The sequence below is a fragment of the Triticum dicoccoides genome, chromosome 5A (genome assembly GCF_002162155.2).
Source record: "Triticum dicoccoides isolate Atlit2015 ecotype Zavitan chromosome 5A, WEW_v2.0, whole genome shotgun sequence".
NCBI lineage: Eukaryota > Viridiplantae > Streptophyta > Magnoliopsida > Poales > Poaceae > Triticum > Triticum dicoccoides.
Window position 1 is genome coordinate 408,514,758 of NC_041388.1, and position 19,202 is coordinate 408,533,959.

The following is a 19,202-nucleotide window of genomic DNA, read 5'->3' on the forward strand; positions in this document are numbered from 1 at the left end:
GACCGTGGCGGACATCGAGGCACTAGTAGAAAAAGGGTCAAACGTGAAGCACATTAGAACCGGTTCCAACGGCTAGCCGGGCCGCTCTCATTAGTACCGGTTCGTGGTGAACCTTTAGCACCGGTTCATGCCACGAACCGGTACTAAAGTGAGTGGTGGCAGGATGTTGTCAGTCCGGGGCCCCTCCAGCACCTTTAGTACCGGGTCGTATCACGAACCGGTACTAAAGGTCGTCCTACATAGACCCTTCGTCCACCCGAGCTCGCTCTGTTCTTCCCCTTTCCCCTCTCCTCTCTGTTCTTTTCCCTCTTCCTCTCAAGCTCATCACACATTTTGCCCAAGATTTGAAGACCCCCATCCATTCAAATGATCACAAAGGTTAGCAACTTTTTCCTTTCATCTCTCATTGCTAGATTAGCTCGTGCAATGCTTTATATAGTGATTGATTTTTGAGTTTAGTAATTTGGGAGGAATTATATATATATATGTGCTAGTATTTGATTTATATGCAATTTGAGGTCAAAAATAACACTTAGTTTTGCATATGTAGGTGTGGTTTACTTAGTACCTTCTAAATCTCCGTCGTAACCACCGTCGATCGCTCGCAACGTCCCGTCGCCGGCACCACCTTGTGGTGAGCCTCTTGTTCATGAAGTTTTATATAAAAAAATGATGTTTGTGTGATTTGGATATATAGTTACTCGTATAATTATCTTACCCATACGTTGTTTGTTATGCATAGTGCCATGGTTTTGATATCCGTCCCCGTCGGCCCTCGTCCGGGTTATGATTCGGATGTGGTATATTCTCTTTTAAAACTATTCATTGCATTTCGTGTTTATGACAAATTATGCCCATCAAGTTGACATAGATATTTGTATGTAGGAGGTAGTTGAACCGAAAATTCCAATCGACCCTATTGTCGAGAGGTTAAATTTAGTTGAAAGGGAAAACGAGGATTTGAAGGAAAAATTGAAAAGAATTGAGGGGGAGAAGATGGAATTGGAGTTGCATGTTGCCGATGTCGTCGATGATCACAAGATTAAGATGGAGAAAATGCGCTTGAAGATTAGAAAGATTAGAAAATATGCCATTCATACTGAGGCTTGGTATCATTATGCTGTTGGATCAATTGTTACCTTAGTTGCGATCTTGATCGCATTTGTTGTTGCATTTAAATTCTTTAGCTAGAGAGTTATTTGTTTGTTGCATTTAAGTGTTGTATGATCTTTATGTATGAACTTTATGTATTGTATTAATTTGATGTTTTCGGTGCTGTGTATTGAAGATGAGCCGGCAATGGATGTATGATGACCGATTCTCTCCCGAGTTCATTAATGGCGTGCGTACTTTTCTGCTTGCGGCTGAGGCAAACAAGCGAGCGGATGGTTTTATGCATTGTCCATGTGCTGGCTGTAAGAATGGTCGCAATTACTCTACGTAAAGAACCATTCACGTCCACCTGTTTGAGTCCGGTTTCATGCCCCACTATAATGTTTGGACCAAGCATGGAGAAAGAGGGGTTATGATGGAAGACAATGAAGAAGAAGAGGACGACGACAGCTATCCTGGCCATGGGTTCCTTGAATACGATGATACAACAATGAGGGAAGAAGCTGAGCCGGTAATGCGGGAAGAAGATGAGCCGGCAATGCGGGAAGAAGCTGAAGAAGAGGCATCGGATGAGCCCGTTGATGATCTAGGTCGGGCCATTGCCGATGCAAAGAGAAACTGCGCAAGTGATTTGGAGAAGAAGAAGTTGCAGTGCATGTTAGAGGATCACAAAAAATTGTTGTACCCGAATTGCGTAGGTGACAAGAAAAAGCTGGGCACCACACTGGAATTGCTGCAATGGAAGGCAGAGAATGGTGTATCTGACAAAGGATTTGGAAAGTTGGTGGTAATGATAAAGGATATGCTTCCAAAGGACAACGAATTGCCCGAGAGTACATACGAAGCAAAGAAGGTTGTCTGCCCTCTAGGGTTAGAGGTGCAGAAGATACATGCATGCCCTAATAATTGCATCCTCTACCGTGGTGAGTACAAGGATTTGAACGCTTGCCCGGTATGCAGTGCATTGCGCTATAAGATCAGCCGCGATGACCCTGGTGATGTCGAGGGCGAGCACCCCAGGAAGAGGATTCCTGCCAAGGTGATGTGGTATGCTCCTATAATACCACGGTTGAAACGTTTGTTCCAAAACAAAGAGCATGCCAAGGCAATGCGATGGCACAGAGAAGACCGTAAGAAAGATGGAAAGTTGAGAGTACCCGCTGACGGGTCGCAGTGGAGAAAAATCGAAAGAAAGTATGGGAAGGAGTTTGCAGATGACGCAAGGAACGTATGGTTTGGTCTAAGCGCATATGGCATTAATCCATTTGGGGAGCAGAGCAGCAACCATAGCACCTGGCCTGTGACTCTATGTTTGTATAACCTTCCTCCTTGGTTGTGCATGAAGCAGAAGTTCATTATGATGCCAGTGCTCATCCAAGGCCCTAAGCAACCCGGCAACGACATTGATGTGTACCTAAGGCCATTAGTTGAAGAACTCTTACAACTGTGGAATGGAACAGGTGTACGTGCGTGGGATGAGCACATGGGGGAAGAATTTGACCTAAAGGCGTTGCTGTTCGTGACCATCAATGATTGGCCTGCTCTCAGTAACCTTTCAGGACAGACAAACAAGGGATACCACACATGCATGCACTGTTTGGACGATACCGACAGTACATATTTGGCTAATTGTAAGAAGAATGTGTACCTGGGACATCGTCGATTTCTTCCGAGCAGACATCCCGTAAGAAAGAAAGGCAAGCATTTCAAAGGTGAGGCGGATCACCGGACAAAGCCTCACCATCGTACTGGTGCTGATGGACATGATATGGTCAAGGATTTGAAGGTGGTCTTTGGAATGGGTCCTGGTGGACAACCTGTTCCGAATGACGCTGACGGACGCGCACCCATGTGGAAGAAGAAATCTATATTTTGGGACCTGCCCTATTGGAAAGACCTAGAGGTCCGCTCCGCAATCGACGTGATGCACGTGACGAAGAATCTTTGTGTGACCCTGCTTGGCTTCTTGGGCGAGTATGGGAAGACAAAAGATACACCTGAGGCACGAGAGGACCAGCAACGTATGCACGGAAAAGACGGCATACATCAGGGTCATGCAAGCTATGCTCTTACCAAAGAAGAGAAGGAAATCTTCTTTGAATGCCTGCTTAGTATTAAGGTACCGTCTGGCTTCTCGTCGAATATAAAGGGAATAATAAACATGGCAGAGAAAAAGTTCCAGAACCTAAAGTCTCATGACTGCCACGTGATTATGACGCAACTGCTTCCGGTTGCATTGAGGGGGCTTCTACCGGAAAACGTTTGATTAGCCATTGTGAAGCTATGTGCATTTCTCAATGCAATCTCTCAGAAGGTAATCGATCCATAAATCATACCAAGGTTAGAGAATGATTTGGTGCAATGTCTTGTCAGTTTCGAGTTGGTGTTCCCACCATCCTTCTTCAACATCATGACGCACGTCCTAGTTCACGTATGCGAAGAGATTAACGTTTTGGGTCATGTATTTCTACACAATATGTTCCCTTTTGAGAGGTTCATGGGAGTCTTAAAGAAATATGTTCATAACCGTGCTAGGCCAGAAGGAAGCATCTCCAAGGGCCATGAAAACAAGGAGGTCATTGAGTTTTGTATTGACTTTATTCCTGACCTTAAGCCGATTGGTGTTCCTGAATCGCGGCATAAGGGCAGACTGGATGGAAAAGGCATGCTAGGAGGGGAACAAATAATATGTATGGACGGACATTCTCTCACTGAAGCACACTACACAGTTTTACAGAATTCCGCCTTGGTGGCTCCGTATATGGATGAACACAAGAATTTTCTACGCTCCAAACACCCGGAGCGGTCTGATGACTGGATTACACGTGAACAAACCAGGAGTTTCGCCAGCTGGTTGCAGACACGTACCATGCATGACACCTCTATTGAAGATGACATGTACTTGCTGTCCCAGTTACCATCTTCGAATATAATGACTTTCAAAGGGTACGAGATAAATGATAATACATTTTACACGATCGCCCAAGATAAGAAGAGCACCAACCAAAACAGTGGTGTCCGCTTTGATGCAGAAACCAAGACGGGAAAGGAAACATTTTATGGTTATATACAGGACATATGGGAACTTGACTATCGACGTGGTTTGAAGGTCCCTTTGTTTCGGTGCAAATGGGTCAATATGACACGAGGCGGGGTAACGGAAGACCCGCAGTACGGAATGACAACAGTGGATCTCAACAATCTTGCGTATGCAGACGAACCATTCGTCCTAGCCAATGATGTGGCACAGGTTTTCTATGTGAAGGACATGTCTACCAAGCTAAGAAAAAGAAAAGATAAGGAAGCGAATGCATCATACGATGAGCCAAAGCGGCACATAGTTCTTTCTGGGAAGAGAAACATCGTGGGAGTGGATGACAAGACAAACATGTCAGAAGATTATGAAAAGTTTGATGAAATTGCTCCATTCATAGCGAATATTGATCCGAGCATCCCGTTAAATGATGAAGATTTTCCATGGTTACGGCACAAAGGGACACACGCGGAGAAAACGTTTCACACCCAAAGATTTGGGATGTGATCGGCTTCACTATCATCACTTTCTTCTGTGTTTCACACCCAGGAGGGAATCTCTGTAATAGTTAGGGTAGTTATGTGTTTTGGCATTTGAAACGCGAAGAAATTTTATGTGCAAACAAATTCTTTCATGCCTTTACTGATTTTTAAAGTTAAGTTATTCACAAACTAGTCATTCACACTAATTTCAAATAATTAAAAATTTAAACTATTCAAATTTGAAAACTACGGGCACTAACAGAAAGTTTGTAATTTTTTATACCTAAAGCAAAAATATTCACAAAGAAACTCTAAATACACAAAAAAACAACTCAAAAATAAATAAAGCAAAAAAAAGCCCGCCTACTGGGCCAGAGCGGCCTGCATACGACTAGAAACCCAACCTGTTGTTGGGCCAGGATGCAGGCCCGCAAAGGCCTAGTAGGCCCATAGGGCAGCACAGAACATGTAGGCCAGTAGGCCTGCTTTGGAGAGGAGCTCGAGAGAGCTACCGCACGGGGGGTTATAAACCAGTGCGGACGCCCCTCGGCTAGCGAGGTGGGACTAAACTTGCCGCATAGCACCTTGCCAGCGCACCCCCTTTAGTATCGGGTGGTGGCTCCAACCGGTACTAAAGCCCCCCCCCTTTAGTACCGGTTGGAGCAACCACCCAGTACTAAAGGGTGTGCAGTTCCCGCCGCTTGGCCTGGCCAAAACAGGCCTTTAGTATCGGTTGGTGGCTCCAACTGGTACTAAAGGTCCATCCTATATAACTAAACACTTCAAAAATTTCAGTTTCTCATCTGCTTCTTCTCCTCTGCCCCGTCGCCCGCCGCCCCCGTCTCCATATCCCTCGTCGCCGCCCCCGTCGCCGCCCCGTCCCCGTCGTCGCCGCCCCGTCGTCCCCGTCGTCACTGCCGCGTCGTCCCGGCCCGTCTAGCGTCGTCCCCGTCCCCGTCATCGCCGCCCCGTCCCCGTCGTCGCCGCCCCGGCCCGTCCCCGTCGTCGCCGCCCTGTCCCTGTCCCTGTCGTCGCCATCCCCGTCGTCGCCGCCCCCCGTCGGCTCTCGCCTCGCCGGTGAGCACACACACACACATACATTTTTTTAGTTTTTTAGTTATAGAAATAGTTATAAAAATATTAGAATTTTTATTTTTTTAGTTATAGAAATAGTTAGTTATATAGCATTGTTAGAAATGTTATAGAAATGTTAGAATTGTTAGAATTTTTTTCTGTTTTTTTGTTATAGAAATAGTTATAGAAATGTTAGAATTGTTAGAAATTTTTCTGTTTTTTAGCTATAGAAACAGTTAGAAAAAAGTTAGAAATTTTTCTTTTTTTAGTTATAGAAATATTAGAAATGTTATACAAATGTTAGTTATATATATAGAAATGTTATAATTTTTTCTTCTGTTTTTTAGTTATAGAAATATTAGAAATGTTATAGAAATGTTAGTTATATAGCATTGTTAGAAATGTTATAGGAATGTTAGTTATATAGAAATGTTAGAAATTTTAGTTATCAAAATCCAATCATTAAAAAAATCTTACTTTTTGCGGGCATGTAGCTAGTATTTGTTCTCGACGATGCCCGGCCCGCATCCTCGCCGTCGACCCGTCCGCGACGACGTCCAGCTGACCCATATCTGGGACTGGGCTCCACCGGGCTGGCACTGGGAGGTGGTGTCTGGAGGGGCGCGCCGCTTGATGAGGAACCCGGCCCCGGTCGTCGACCCTGATCTCGTTTGGTGGTGTTCGTGTGGGCTAGTTTCGGTGCAGAGGGAGCCGGCCCCGCCGGAGGTGGTACGTCGCCGTGTCAGGGAGGAGGACGAGCACATCCATGGCTACATGGTTGTGTTAGAGGGCGACAGGTTCTCCAATACCTGACAGTTTCTTCAGGGATCTCACTTCAGCTATGATCCTGTGAGGGTTCCTTCTCTTTGGGTGTCCACCGCCCGCGCCGCATGATCCGACGATGTATTCGAGATTATATATTATTCGAGACGATGTATTCGAGATTATATCTATTATTCGAGACGATGTATTCGAGGTTATATCTATTATTCGAGACGACGTATTCGAGATTATATTCGATGATGCTTATTATGTACTATGATTGATTCAGTTTTTCCTTATTAATTGATTGCATCCATGCATTGTAATTTGAATATATTTCTTTTGGATTAGTTAAAAAAACTATGGCGGACAATACCGGCAGAGAGGGAGAAGAGGCCCTGTTCAATATCATACGCAATCCTCGCGGGCCAGATGATGATCATAATGAAGAAGATTATGACGGCTCCGAATATATAAACAACATCGGGGAGGGTGATATGATATTCGATCGCGACGACTGAATTGATGAAGTCATGAACTATGAACATGACGAAGAAAATGTTGATCTTGAAACAACAAAGACCGGTGAGGTATATATATTTATATAAGCAGGCATCTGGTGATCATCACATGTTTTAAATGACTTGAAGATATATTAACGAATCGATCTGTCTTCTTTCAGCCATCCGGATCGAGCAAATCTTCAGGCAACAGGACGAAACGAGGCCCGAACAAAAAGTTGAAGGAGGGCGTAAAGTACAATATCGAGGCAATCAGACCTGATGGCGAACCATTAGCGCCTCAGAAGATTGCGGACAAGTTCATTCGTTAGTGCGGAGTTCTTGTGAAGGACCAACTCCCGATGTCCCTTCAAGAATGGAGAGAGCCAGCAAAGCCATGTCCAGGAGTTACTTTTGTCGATGACGGACAAAAACATTTGCTTTGGGAAACGCTCATGGAACATTTCACCCTACCAGATCATTTCACAAATGCAGATGTGGAGAAAGTCAAGGACGCTGCTCTTAGGAAGATGGCGGTTGCATTCAAGAACCACAAGATTCGTGAATGGGCCAAGTACGTCAAGGGAGGAAGCAACACTCCAGTATTTGAGGGAACACTAGAGAAGCAAAGTGCTCATTGGGACAATTTCGTGAAATTCAAGGATTCGGAATTATCTAAGGAACGGTCCAGAATAAACAAGGCCAATGCAGCAAAAAAGGATAAGTTCCATAAGATGGGGCCAGGTGGCTATGCGGTGGGAATGCCTAAGTGGGATAAGTATGAGAAAGAGATGCTGGATGCATGTGTCACTCCAGAAACATTGAGCTGCCCCCCAGGTGCAGGATTTGGTTCTATGCGCATGGAGGGGAGTTGGACCCGAAGACAGGCAAAGTTTCGAAGAAGGCATGTCTGGACGGAGCCGAAGGTAAGCTACTTGTTGCAATAGAAGAGGCTCGATCAGGGTTGTTCGAGCCCAACAGAGAGAACGACGAGCTTACGCCTGCCCTAGGAAATCCTTGTTGGAAATATGCCCTAGAGGCAATAATAAAAGGATTATTATTATATTTCCTTGTTCATGATAATTGTCTTTTATTCATGCTATAATTGTGTTATCCGGAAATCGTAATACATGTGTGAATACATAGACACCAACATGTCCCTAGTAAGCCTCTAGTTGACTAGCTCGTTGATCAATAGATAGTCATGGTTTCCTGACTATGGACATTGGATGTCATTGATAACGAGATCACATCATTAGGAGAATGATGTGATGGACAAGACCCAATCCTAAACACAACACAAGATCGTATAGTTCGTTTGCTAGAGTGTTTCCAATGTCAAGTATCTTTTCCTTAGACCATGAGATCGTGTAACTCCCGGATACCGTAGGAGTGCTTTGGGTGTACCAAACGTCACAACGTAACTGGGTGACTATAAAGGTATACTACGGGTGTCTCCGAAAGTGTCTGTTGGGTTGACACGGATCAAGACTGGGATTTGTCACTCCGTATGACGGAGAGGTATCTCTGGGCCCACTCGGTAATGCATCATCATAATGAGCTCAAACTGACCAAGTGTCTGGTCACAGGATCATGCATTACGGTACGAGTAAAGTGACTTGCCGGTAACGAGATTGAACGAGGTATTGGGATACCGACGATCGAATCTCGGGCAAGTAACGTACCGATTGACAAAGGGAATTGTATACGGGGTTGCTTGAATCCTCGACATCGTGGTTCATCCGATGAGATCATCGAGGAGCATGTGGGAGCCAACATGGGTATCCAGATCCCGCTGTTGGTTATTGACTGGAGAGCCATCTCAGTCATGTCTACATGTCTCCCGAACCCGTAGGGTCTACACACTTAAGGTTCGGTGACGCTAGGGTTGTAGAGATATGAATATGCAGTAACCCGAAAGTTGTTCGGAGTCCCGGATGTCACGAAGAGTTCCGGAATGGTCCGGAGGTGAAGAATTATATATAGGAAGTGCAGTTTCGGCCATCGGGAGAGTTTCGGGGTCAAGGTATTGTACCGGGACCACCGGAAGGGTCCCGGGGGTCCACCGGGTGGGGCCACCCATCCCGGAGGGCTCCATGGGCTGAAGTGGGGAGGGGAACCAGCCCATAGTGGGCTGGTGCGCCCCCTTTGGCCCACCCCATGCGCCTAGGGTTGGGAACCCTAGGGTGGGGGGGGGGACGCCCCACTTGGCTTGGGGGGCACTCCACCCCTTGGCCGCCGCCCCCCTAGGAGATCCCATCTCCTAGGGCCGGCGCCCCCCTAGGGGAGCCTATATAAAGGGGGGGAGGGGCAGCCGCACCCTTGACTCTTGGCGCCTCCCTCTCCCCTGCTACACCTCTCCCTCTCGCAGAAGAACGGCGAAGCCCTGCTGCGGTGACTGCTGCATCCACCACCACGCCGTCGTGCTGCTGGATCTTCACCAACCTCTCCTCCCCCCTTGCTGGATCAAGAAGGAGGAGACGTCATGCTGACCGTACATGTGTTGAACACGGTGGTGCCGTCCGTTCGGCGCTAGGATCTCCGGTGGTTTGGATCACGTCGAGTACGACTTCCTCATCCCCGTTCTTTAAACGCTTCCGCGCGTGATCTACAAAGGTATTTAGATGCAATCCGATCACTCGTTTCTAGATGAACTCATAGATGGATCTTGGTGAAACCGTAGGAATTTTTTTGTTTTCTGCAACGTTCCCCAACAGTGGCATCATGAGCTAGGTCTATGCGTAGTTCTCTTTGCACGAGTAGAACACAATTTGTTGTGGGCATAGATGTTGTCAACTTTCTTGCCGCTACTAGTCTTATTTTGCTTCAGCAGTATTGTGGGATGAAGCGGCTCGGACCAACCTTACACGTACGCTTACGTGAGACCGGTTCCACCGACTGACATGCACTAGTTGCATAAGGTGGCTGGCGGGTGTCTGTCTCTCCCACTTTAGTTGGAGCGGATTTGATGAAAAGGGTCCTTATGAAGGGTAAATAGAAGTTGATAAATCACGTTGTGGCTTTAACGTAGGTAAGAAACGTTCTTGCTAGAACCCTCTTGCAGCCACGTAAAACTTGCAACAACAATTAGAGGACGTCTAACTTGTTTTTGCAGCAAGTGTTCTGTGATGTGATATGGCCAAAGTTGTGATGAATGATATATATGTGATGTGTGAGATCATGTTCTTGTAATAGGAATCGCGACTTGCGTGTCGATGAGTATGACAACCGGCAGGAGCCATAGGAGTTGTCTTTATTTTTGTATGACCTGTGTGTCATTGAGAAACGCCATGTAAATTACTTTATTTTATTGCTAAACGTGTTAGCCCTAGTAGTAGAAGTAATAGTTGGCGAGCAACTTCATGGAGACACGATGATGGAGATCATGATGATGGAGATCATGGTGTCATGCCGGTGACAAGATGATCATGGAGCCCCAAGATGGAGATCAAAGGAGCTATGTGATATTGGCCATATTATGTCACTATTATTATTTGATTGCATGTGATGTTTATCATGTTTTTGCATCTTGTTTACTTAGAACGACGGTAGTAAATAAGATGATCCCTCATAATAATTTCAAGAAAGTGTTCCCCCTAACTGTGCGCCGTTGCGACAGTTCATTGTTTCGAAGCACCACGTGATGATCGGGTGTGATAGATTCCAACGTTCACATACAACGGGTGTAAGACAGATTTACACATGCAAACACTTAGGTTGACTTGACGAGCCTAGCATGTACAGACATGGCCTCAGAACACAGAAGACCGAAAGGTCGAGCATGAGTCGTATAGAAGATACGATCAACATGAAGATGTTCACCGATATTGACTAGTCCGTCTCACGTGATGATCGGACACGGCCTAGTTAACTCGGATCATGTTATACTTAGATGACTGGAGGGATGTCTATCTGAGTGGGAGTTCATTAAATAGATGAACTTAATTATTATGAACTTAGTCTAAAATATTTACAATATGTCTTGTAGATCAAATGGCCAATGTTGTCCTCAACTTCAACGCGTTCCTAAAGAAAACCAAGCTGAAAGACGATGACAACAATTATACGGACTGGGTCCAGAACCCGAGGATCATCCTCATAGCTGCAAAGAAAGATTATGTCCTAGAAGCACCGCTAGGTGACGCACCTGTTCTCCCTGCGGAACAAGACGTTATGAATGTTTGGCAGACACATGCTGATGATTACTCCCTCGTTCAGTGCGGCATGCTTTACAGCTTAGAACCGGGGCTCCAAAAGAATTTTGAGAGACACGGAGCATATGAGAAGTTCGAAGAGCTGAAAATGGTTTTTCAAGCTCATGCCCGGGTCGATAGATATGAAGTCTCCGACAAGTTCTTCAGCTGTAAGATGGAGGAAAATAGTTCTGTCAGTGAGCACATACTCACTATGTCAGGGTTACATAACCGCTTGACTCAGCTAGGAGTTAATCTCCCGGATGACGCAGTCATTGACAGAATCCTGCAGTCGCTTCCATCGAGCTACAAGAGTTTTGTGATGAACTTCAATATGCAGGGGATGGAAAAGACCATTCCTGAAGTATTTGCAATGCTGAAATCAGCAGAGGTAGAAGTCAAAAAGGAACATCAAGTGTTGATGGTGAATAAAACCACTAAGTTCAAGAAAGGCAAGGGTAAGAAGAACTTCAAGAAGGACGGCAAGGGAGTTGCCGCGCCCGGCAAGCAAGCTGCCGGGAAGAAGCCAAAGAATGGACCCAAGCCCGAGACTGAGTGCTTTTATTGCAATGAAAGTGGTCACTGGAAGCGGAACTGCCCCAAATACTTAGCGGACAAGAAGGCCGGCAAAATGAAAGGTATATGTGATATACATGTAATTGATGTGTACCTTACCAGTACTCATAGTAGCTCCTGGGTATTTGATACTGGTGCAGTTGCTCACATTTGTAACTCAAAGCAGGAGCTGCGGAATAAGCGGAGACTGGCGAAGGAGGAGGTGACGATGCGCGTCGGGAATGGTTCCAAGGTCGATGTGATCGTCGTCGGCACGCTACCTCTACATTTACCTATGGGATTAGTTTTGAACCTCAATAATTGTTATTTAGTGCCAAGTTTGAGCATGAACATTGTATCAGGATCTCGTTTAATACGAGATGGCTACTCATTTAAATCCGAAAATAATGGTTGTTCTATTTATATGAGAGATATGTTTTATGGTCATGCTCCGATGGTGAATGGTTTATTCTTAATGAATCTCGAGCGTAATACTACACATATTCATAGTGTGAGTACCCAAAGATGTAAGGTTGATAACGATAGTCCCACATACTTGTGGCACTGCCGCCTTGGTCACATAGGTGTCAAACGCATGAAGAAGCTCCATGCAGATGGACTTTTAGAGTCTCCTGATTATGAATCATTTGACACGTGCGAACCATGCCTCATGGGTAAAATGACCAAGACTCCGTTCTCAGGAACAATGGAGCGAGCAACCAACTTATTGGAAATCATACATACTGATGTGTGCGGTCCAACGAGTGTTGAGGCTCACGGTGGTTATCGTTATGTTCTCACCCTCACTGATGACTTGAGTAGATATGGGTATGTCTACTTATGAAACACAAGTCTGAGACCTTTGAAAGGTTCAAGGAATTTCAGAGTGAGGTTGAGAATCAACGTGACAGGAAAATCAAGTTCTTGCGATCAGATCGTGGAGGAGAATACTTGAGTCATGAATTTGGCACACACTTAAGAAAAAGTGGAATAGTTTCACAACTCACGCCGCCTGGAACACCTCAGCGTAATGGTGTGTCCGAACGTCGTAATCGCACTCTATTAGACATGGTGCAATCTATGATGTCTCTTACCGATTTACCACTATCATTTTGGGGCTATGCTTTAGAGACTGCCGCATTCACTTTAAATAGGGCTCCGTCGAAATCCGTTGAGACGACACCGTATGAATTATGGTTTGGGAAGAAACCTAAGCTGTCGTTTCTAAAAGTTTGGGGATGCGATGCTTATGTCAAGAAACTTCAACCTGAAAAGCTCGAACCCAAGTCGGAAAAATGCATCTTCATAGGATACCCTAAAGAAACTATTGGGTATACCTTCTACCTCAGATCCGAAGGCAAGATCTTTGTTGCCAAGAATGGATCCTTTCTAGAGAAGGAGTTTCTCTCGAAAGAAGTAAGTGGGAGGAAAGTAGAACTTGATGAAGTATTACCTCTTGAACCGGAAAATGGCGCAACTCAAGAAAATGTTCCTGAGGTGCCTGTACCGACTAGAGAGGAAGTTACTGATGATGATCATGAAACTTCAGATCAAGTTGCTACTGAACTTCGTATGTCCACAAGGACATGTTCTGCACCAGAGTGGTACGGCAACCCTGTCTTGGAAATCATGTTGTTAGACAACGGTGAACCTTCGAACTATGAAGAAGCGATGGCGGGCCCGGATTCCGACAAATGGCTGGAAGCCATGAAATCCGAGATAGGATCCATGTATGAAAATGAAGTATGGACTTTGAATGACTTGCTCGTTGAGCGGCGAGCCATAGAAAATAAATGGATCTTTAAGAAAAGACAGACGTGGATGGTAATGTGACCATCTATAAAGCTCGGCTTGTCGCTAAGGGTTATCGACAAGTTCAAGGGGTTGACTACGATGAGACTTTCTCACCGGTAGCAAAGCTGAAGTCTGTCCGAATCATGTTAGCAATTGCCGCATTCTATGATTACGAGATATGGCAAATGGACGTCAAAACGGCATTCCTTAATGGTTTCCTTAAGGAAGAATTGTATATGATGCAGCCGGAAGGTTTTGTCGATCCTAAGAATGCTGACAAGGTGTGCAAGCTCCAGCGATCCATTTATGGGCTGGTGCAAGCATCTCGGAGTTGGAATATTCGCTTTGATGAGATGATCAAAGCGTTTGGGTTTATGCAGACTTATGGAGAAGCCTGCGTTTACAAGAAAGTGAGTGGGAGCTCTGTAGCATTTCTCATATTATATGTAGATGACATACTTTTGATGGGAAATGATATAGAACTTTTGGACAACATTAAGGCCTACTTGAATAAGAGTTTTTCAATGAAGGACCTTGGAGAAGCTGCATATATATCAGGCATCAAGATCTATAGAGATAGATCAAGACGCCTCATAAGTCTTTCACAAAGCACATACCTTGATAAGATATTGAAGAAGTTCAATATGGACCAGTCTAAGAAGGGGTTCTTGCCTGTGTTGCAAGGTGTGAAATTGAGCTCAGCTCAATGTCTGACCACAGCAGAAGATATAGAAGAGATGAGTGTCATCCCCTATGCCTCAGCCATAGGTTCTATTATGTATGCCATGCTGTGTACCAGACCTGATGTAAACCTTGCCGTAGTTTGGTAGGTAGGTACCAAAGTAATCCCGGCAAGGAACACTGGACAGCGGTCAAGAATATCCTGAAGTACCTGAAAAGGACTAAGGAAATGTTTGTCATTTATGGAGGTGACGAAGAGCTTGTCGTAAAGGGTTACGTCGACGCTAGCTTCGACACAGATCTGGATGACTCTAAGTCACAAACCGGATACGTGTATATTTTGAATGGTGGGGCAGTAAGCTGGTGCAGTTGCAAGCAGAGCATCGTGGCAGGATCTACATGTGAAGCGGAGTACATGGCAGCCTCGGAGGCAGTGCATGAAGAAATTTGGGTGAAGGAGTTCATCACCGACCTAGGAGTCATACCCAATGCGTCGGGGCCGATCAAACTCTTCTGTGACAACACTGGAGCTATTGCACTTGCCAAGGAGCCCAGGTTTCACAAGAAGACCAGGCACATCAAGCGTCGCTTCAACTCCATTCATGAAAATGTTCAAGATGGAGACATAGATATTTGTAAAGTACATACGGATCTGAATGTCGCAGATCCGTTGACTAAACCTCTCCCTAGGGCAAAACATGATCAACACCAGAACTCTATGGGTGTTCGATTCATCACAATGTAACTAGATTATTGGCTCTAGTGCAAGTGGGAGACTGTTGGAAATATGCCCTAGAGGCAATAATAAAAGGATTCTTATTATATTTCTTTGTTCATGATAATTGTCTTTTATTCATGCTATAATTGTGTTATCCGGAAATCATAATACATGTGTGAATACATAGACACCAACATGTCCCTAGTAAGCCTCTAGTTGACTAGCTCATTGATTAATAGATAGTCATGGTTTCCTAACTATGGACATTGGATGTCATTGATAACGAGATCACATCATTAGGAGAATGATGTGATGGACAAGACCCAATCCTAAACACAGCACAAGATCGTATAGTTTGTTTGCTAGAGTTTTTCCAATGTCAAGTATCTTTTCCTTAGACCATGAGATCGTGTAACTCCCGGATACCTTAGGAGTGCTTTGGGTGTACCAAACGTCGCAACGTAACTGGGTGACTATAAAGGTATACTATGGGTGTCTCCGAAAGTGTCTGTTGGGTTGACACGGATCAAGACTGGGATTTGTCACTCCGTATGACGGAGAGGTATCTCAGGGCCCACTCGGTAATGCATCATCATAATGAGCTCAAAGTGACCAAGTGTCTGGTCACGGGATCATGCATTACGGTACGAGTAAAGTGACTTGCCGGTAACGAGATTGAACAAGGTATTGGGATACCGACGATCGAATCTCGGGCAAGTAACGTACCGATTGACAAAGGGAATTGTATACGGGGTTGCTTGAATCCTCGACATCGTGGTTCATCCGATGAGATCATCGAGGAGCATGTGGGAGCCAACATGGGTATCCAGATCCCACTGTTGGTTATTGACCGGAGAGCCATCTCGGTCATGTCTACATGTCTCCCGAACCCATAGGGTCTACACACTTAAGGTTCGGTGACGCTAGGGTTGTAGAGATATGAATATGCAGTAACACGAAAGTTGTTCGGAGTCCCAGATGAGATCCCAGACGTCACGAAGAGTTCTGGAATGGTCCGGAGGTGAAGAATTATATATAGGAAGTGCAGTTTCGGCCAACGGGAGAGTTTCGGGGTCAACGGTATTGTACCGGGACCACCGGAAGGGTCCCGGGGGTCCACCGGGTGGGGCCACCCATCCCGGAGGGCTCCATGGGCTGAAGTGGGGAGGGGAACCAGCCCATAGTGGGCTGGTGTGCCCCCTTTGGCCCACCCCATGCGCCTAGGGTTGGGAACCCTAGGGTGGGGGGCGCCCCACCTGGCTTGGGGGGCACTCCACCCCTTGGCCGCCGCCCCCCTAGGAGATCCCATCTCCTAGGGCCGGCGCCCCCCTAGGGGAGCCTATATAAAGGGTGGGGAGGGGCAGCCGCACCCTTGACTCTTGGCGCCTCCCTCTCCCCTGCTACACCTCTCCCTCTCACAGAAGAACGACGAAGCCCTGCTGCGGTGACTGCTGCATCCACCACCACGCCATCGTGCTGCTGGATCTTTATCAACCTCTCCTCCCCCCTTACTGGATCAAGAAGGAGGGTACGTCACGCTGACCATACGTGTGTTGAACACGGAGGTGCCGTCCGTTCGGCGCTAGGATCTCCGGTGATTTGGATCATGTTGAGTACGACTTCCTCATCCCCGTTCTTTGAACGCTTCCGCGCGTGATCTACAAAGGTATGTAGATGCAATCCGATCACTCGTTGCTAGATGAACTCATAGATGGATCTTGGTGAAACCGTAGGAAAATTTTTGTTTTTTGCAACGTTCCCCAACAATCCTGAACACCCGGGAAGAACACGAGGCATGGGCGCTATTCCGTGGTATGAGGGGTTTTCGGACTGGAACGCCGACTACAGAACCCGTGCGAGAAAGAAGATTGCGGAGGAGAAGAAGAGGAAGATGGAGGAGGAGCAGAGGAAGCTAGACTATGAACGCCTTCAAGGCCTAGAATCAGCGCACGCGGACTTGGCAATCAAATTCCAGCGGCAGCAGGAGCAGATCGACTCACTTAGCCAGCAAAGGGGGTCTCAGCAGCTAGCGGATGATCCACCAATGGATAGCACCGTCCCATCCATGCCGAGAAGCAGCGTGGGTTCCGCCCCGGGCGACGCATTGCTGGATAGATACCCAGTGGATGACATCATGGAGAACACTAACTGTGAGCTACACTTCAAAATGAAGAACATATCCATGAAGGTGGCGGACGCCCTTGCTTTTACAAATCCCCCCGAGGAAACCTTCCATTGCAACCCGATTCCAGCGGGCTATGCTCGTGTCTTGGTTGATGAGGTGGTGGACCAATATTCTGGGCTAGAGCTTGACATTCCTGGAGGTGACGATGAGCACACACTAGGAGAGGCCAACCATCGTATCATCCTATGGAGAAAGGATTGCATCATCTTTCGAAGGCCACCGACACCGCATCATCCGACTCCTCGTCGCAGTCCGCCATCGAGTCAGTAGACTCCCGCTCCTCCAAGTCCACCAACGCGTCAGGCCACTCCTCCTCCAAGTCCGGCACAGCTTCAGGCCACTCCTCCTCCAAGTCCGGCAAAGCGTCAGGCCACTCCTCCTCCAAGTCCGGCACAGCTTCAGGCCACTCCTCCTCCAAATCCGGCACAGCTTCAGGCCACTCCTCCTCCTCCAACTCAGCCACGTCAGCCGTCTTTGCCGCCTCAGCAATCACGGAAGAGAGCCGCCTCAGTTATGGTGCGTAGCGGTACAAGTCGAGGTAGTACTGCAGGTACAGGCGGAGGCAAGCGATTTCAATATGGTCCAAGCCTCGCGCCTCTTCCGCAGAGGCCTTACGACAAGTCCGACACGTAGCCATATCGAAGGCCGAGGTGGAAGCCCATTTTGCACCGAAACCGCCACCGCCGCCAAGGGAGAAAGTGCCTGTGGAAAAGATTGACCACTTTATTCGTATGGCTAGACCACCAGCTCCCAAGCCTGTTGACACAGACTATGAGCGCCACCTCAGGAAGTTAAATCGAGCACGTCTACAGAAAAAGGCGAGCTCGAGCTCGAGCAAATCAGCTGGCAAAAGGAGCGGTAAAACCGTTCCCCAGCTGGGAGAACAGGCGGCGCAATCAATCCCCCCGCTTGTTGTGCCAACAACACATGAGAGTAGGTGCGCCCAATATTATTGTGGGCAAACCATTAACGTTCCCGGGGTGGGCGATGTGGTAATAACCGAGGAGCATATTGCGCAGGCTGAATCGATCGGGATCACTGTTGTACAACTCCTCGATATCGAGCCCATGTCTCCGACTAGAGAGGAGGAAATAAAACGGAAATATGCCCGGGGCCAACCTTTGGTCGAGCCAGAGGAGGTCAATAAGCTCCCAACGAGAATGTATGAATTGCATCAATGGTACATGGACATTACCAAGATTTCCAATCGAGACTCCCTCATGGTGAATGTCAACAAGGAGCATTACTACCATGAGAAAGCTGTGACCGTTGAGTATTCAGAACTATTTCAGCTATACAATAAAGACGCACTCGACAAATCTATCGTCAGTTGCTATTGTCTGTAAGTGATTTCTTTCTGTAATTTAAGTCTCAAGCTAGCTGTAGTGATCATTTTGATTAATCATTACCTGTAATTATCCTCACTATATTCTTTTCTGTGGTATTATGCAGAATGAAGATTTATGAAATGAAAAAATGTGGACGCTATGGTATTGGGTTCGTTGACCCAAATACCATTAATGAATACACATGGAAAATAGATCCATATCACGAAAAAAGTGTAGAGGAAGGCATGCTACAGTTCTTCAAGGAACTCAAATACAATGAAGATATACTACTTCCTTACAACTTTCAGTGAGTCACACTGTTTTGTACTACAAATTCTGTTTTTCCCTACTAGCTATAGCTACATGTTTTTGCTTACATATGTCCGCTTAATTAAGACATGCAAACGTGTGTGCATGCAGATTTCACTGGATCTTGTTAATCATTAAAGTTGATGAAGAAACAGTTGAAGTACTAGACTCACTACTTAAGAAAGCAAGTGACTACACCATCGTGAAGGGGATAGTCAACACGTAATTTTAATCATTATTAACTATATCTCGGCCTATTTAATTAGTTCATCATTTCCTGATAACAACTATTTAATAACCCATTTATTCATTTTCTTTGTCGGCGGGCAGGGCTTGGGCAAAGTTCATCAGGGTCACTCCAGGCCCATGGAAACAAAATCTGAAATAGTATCGACCCAAGGTAAGTAATTAAGTAGTACTAGCTAGCTGCCATCTTTTTAATTATCTTGCTTGATTAATTATTATCTGATCAAA

The 19,202-nt window shown here is 46.1% G+C and overlaps 1 pseudogene; it reads left to right on the forward strand.

The window, feature by feature from the left end:
• The first annotated feature begins 1,288 nt into the window (after window positions 1-1,288).
• On the forward strand, window positions 1,289-18,425 carry LOC119301744 (annotated as a pseudogene).
• Window positions 18,426-19,202: the final 777 nt, after the last annotated feature.